The 4,092-nt window shown below is 34.9% G+C and overlaps 1 protein-coding gene across 1 annotated transcript in view; it reads right to left on the bottom strand.

Moving 5' to 3' along the window:
* Positions 1–3,529, bottom strand: part of LOC137619878 (uncharacterized) — a 39,118-nt gene extending 35,589 nt beyond the window's left edge. Inside the window, exon 1 of the mRNA XM_068350168.1 lies at positions 3,319–3,529. The gene's annotated coding sequence lies outside the window, so the exon portion shown is untranslated. The remainder of the gene's footprint in view (positions 1–3,318) is intronic.
* Positions 3,530–4,092: the final 563 nt, after the last annotated feature.

A 4,092-nucleotide genomic window follows, 5' to 3' on the forward strand; every position in this document is an offset into this window, starting at 1 on the left:
CAAATAATAATAATAATAATAATAATAATAATAATAATAATAATACAGAGGAAAACTGTCTGCTACTCACTTGAATTAATGTGACTATGCTCTAAATCTGCTACGGACCAGGAGAATATACACGTATTTATAACACACATGATTCCATGTGGAACAAGCTCATAAATGCATGCACACACATGCGTGCTTGCATGCACCGAAAAAAATTTAATTACGCTGATTTTATAGAGCAAAGACTCAAAATTGTGAGGATGTTCGTTCACATGCATAATCACAAAGTTAATTGACTCCTATACTAGTAAAGACCAGCCATTCAGGAACTTGTCCTCCATCATGCTTGAAATTGTGCTATGAGAAACTAGCAGTTAATGCCTGTCAAAAGCGATCACAGTCATCAAAGAACAATAAATAGTACCATAACTTTTTCATATTATTATTATTATTATTATTATTATTATTATTACCTAAGTTACAGCCCCAGTTGGAAAAAAAGGATGATGTAACGAGAAGTAATGAAAAGAGAACGTTAAATTTCTTTGGATCAGCAACAACGTTGAATTGGATCTGTCACATATAAACAACGAAGGGAGACTTATGTCAGCCTGTTCAACAAAAAAATATTCGTTGCAAGTTTGAATTGACGAAGTTCTACCAATTCAACTACCTGATTAGGAAGATCATTCCACAATGACCACACTGGAATAAAACTTACAGAATACTGTGTGCCTTTGATTCTCATGATGGAGAAGGCAAGACGCAGAATTAACTGTATACCTAGTGCTAGTACAGGATGGTACAGTCCAGGAAGATGTAACTGCAAAGGATGGTCAGGATCATGAAAAATCTTAGGTTAAATAACTGAATGACGGTGACAGATTAATATTCAGATAAGGAATAAGAAATTTTACAGACCATAAGATCTTGTCTAGAACATAAAGAGGAGAGTCAACACGTCAAGAATACTTGTAACAATGTAGACTGAAAGAATTAAATAATTTCCTCAGAGTAGACCAATCATCAAAAATCTTGAAAAGTCTTTCTTGAAAAGCCATTTTTTCTCTTTTTTTGTGCAATCGAAGAAGAAACAGACAAATTGTTTCTCAGAGGTAAATTTGCAATCCAGAATCACACATAAAATTCTAGAGTAGTTGTTTATAGTTAAAGAAACATTATCAATGCAGAGATCTGAATGTTGAAGAACCACTGTCCTCGGCCTACTTACAATCATACTTTGAGTTTCGTTATGATTCCACTTCATGCCCCATAATTTGCACCATGCATTAGTTTTAGCCTGATCTCTATTAAGGGATTCAGCAACAACAGATCAACATTCAGGATATGGAATTTCGGAAAACAGAGTAGTATCATCTGCATACGCAACGAGCTTGTTTTCTATGCAAAATTACATATCATGAGTATAGAGTTTGAAAAGTAAAGAGCCCAGAACACTACCATCTGTAACACCTGATATCACATTCCAATACTTACTCTGGTTCGCTACGTTAAAGATTTATAGTTCTTCAGAGTAACAGAACTAATGATACTCATTTATACTAATTCGAATTCACTCTCCAATTATCATTTGAACATTTTTTTTTTATTTGTTACACAGAACGCTCTTTTTTTCCACACCCAATTTCAACAATTGAACAACATCAACATAAGCCTGATTAAAAGTGCATTTTAAAGAATATGGCTTACATTAATCTTATCTTGTTATTGAGATATAGTCTAGAAGGAAATTTATATTAATTTGAGAAACCCCACGTTACGGTCACTTTATTATTTGCAAGGCACAAGTCTTCAATATTTTCTTAAAAACTGTCTCACCAAGCAAATTTTTTAGCCCTTTAAGCGTCTTGCTACCAACAGGTGTACTGTGTAGTCAATAACTTCTGTAATCCAAGTGAAAAATAGATAAATTAAAGTTCTGTAAGATTTCTAAGATGACCTGTGTTACACAGCCCACACAATGTCTACTAAAGTTAAATTTTGAAAATTTGCATCAATGGCAGCAAAATATTTGCCTCTTGTCACAATGTTTGAAATCAATAGGTTAATGGATATCATTTTTTTTTTTTTGTATACTGGTGTGGTCTTTATTGATTGTGTAGCTGTTATAGTCCATATGAGAAGAATTTCTTAAAAAGAGACTCAGGAGGTATAGGCATATATTTGCAGAAACAAATGTTTCACATCTTAACTTTGAGAAAACATTGGATTCCGAAGAATAATTGATACAAAGTCATTGTAGAAAATACTTTCCACACTTTAAAATTGTTCATCGGAAATGAATTTCAAAGTAACAACAGATATTTTTTATTAGTTAAAAGTATTTGGTTTAATATCGTGAAGGTAATATTAAACTGTCTTTATGCGAGCACTGACTCTGTGGTTAAATACACCCAAATACAACAGTTGACATACTGTAACCTGTACACCATCATCGTAACGAAAATGCGTTCCTTTGACAACAGCTTAGAATTCAAAGTTGTAATATCTTCACATTACTTGCTCTGATGAAAATAAATATCAGATAACGTTTATCATATCAATAATTAGCGAAAACTGAATGATAAAAAAATGCAAGACCAAGCCTTTGGCATTGTTCGGTATCTACTTATCTCACAAGTACCGAAAAGAGAGAGAGAGAGAGAGAGAGAGAGAGAGAGAGAGAGAGAGAGAGAGAGAGAGAGAGAGAGAGAGAGAGAGTGATCTATATATTCATCTGTATTTTTTTTTTTGAGTCGCATGAAAACAGACTAGTCTCTCGGTTATAGCATACTGTTATCAAGATTGTCATTAGTGTACCTCTAAGGTTAAAATGACTGCGGTATCTTAGGTGAAATTATAATTTAAGTTTCTTATTGGTTTATTACCGGAAGGCTTCATGTACAGTATATGGCACACGGAAAAATAATATGTATGGATACATATTCTATTTTATTCAATAGCCCTATCATTATAACCAGTAATCTCTCGAACAAGCCAAGGAAAAAAAAATACACATGGTATTGCGTAGCAAACTACAAATAACAAAATTCCAATCTGTAAAAAAAAAAGATAAAAAGAAATAAAAATAAAAAAAAAGAATCAGTGCACAGGCATAAATACCAGGTCATAATAAATATTGGATTATATTAACTATGAATGAAAAAAAAAAAACTATGTACTGAACCCAAGAAATTCTATAACAATACATTTATTGATTGATTAAAGGACAGATCCAAGAAAATAGTTAGAGCCATTAGGAGTAATTAAAAACAATCATCCTATTCAAATAATTTCTGTTATCATCAGTAAACCTATTAAACTTACCTCAGGTCAACTTATTCTTATCCATAAATTCACAAATAGGTAACGGCATTCGTGTAGGCTACGCTCCGCAGCCGCAATGTCACAGCACCGAACGTCACTACACTAACATCTGACTGAATCCGATTGCGGCGGTGACGCCAATCCAAGATGTGTAGTACCACCGTAGTACAGGGTGCGCGCGAGTAGTTAGTGTGTTACTCGGAGGCGAGGTCCGTAACCGTCCATAATCCATTACAGTGTACAAGTGTGTGCGAAACACGTGTGGTACAACACCGTGTTCAAGTCAGTCAGACTTACATTACAAAACAAATCCTTCGCTCGAGTTACCAGTTTTTCTCCGTCAATTACTCAGTAGCTCGGCTGGTTGGGAACAGAAACACATGTGAATGGGAGAGGCGTTGTGGACTGGAATATTTGTGAAATCTGCGAGACCATCTTCAAACAACCAACCAACGAAGAGCCCGATAAAAAGTACCGGTAATGGGTAAGTCCAAGGACCTTTAAATACTGTAAGTGTAATGGACCTTGGTGATATCAGCATAGTTTCTTTCTGGACTTCCTTCCTACTGTCCTTGGGCTGCCAATTCATCTCCAGCAACTTAACGACAATTTTCCATTCCTGTCGCATGATAAAACATTCATCTCCTTCTACGCCTATTGACGCAAAGGGCCTCGGTTAGATTTCACCAGTCGTCTCTATCTTGAGCTTTTAGTTCAATACTTCTCCTCCGTTCATCATCTCCTACTTCGCGCTTCATAGTCTTCAGCCATGTA

The sequence above is a fragment of the Palaemon carinicauda genome, chromosome 26 (assembly GCF_036898095.1).
Source record: "Palaemon carinicauda isolate YSFRI2023 chromosome 26, ASM3689809v2, whole genome shotgun sequence".
In the NCBI taxonomy this organism is placed as follows: Eukaryota; Metazoa; Arthropoda; class Malacostraca; order Decapoda; family Palaemonidae; genus Palaemon; species Palaemon carinicauda.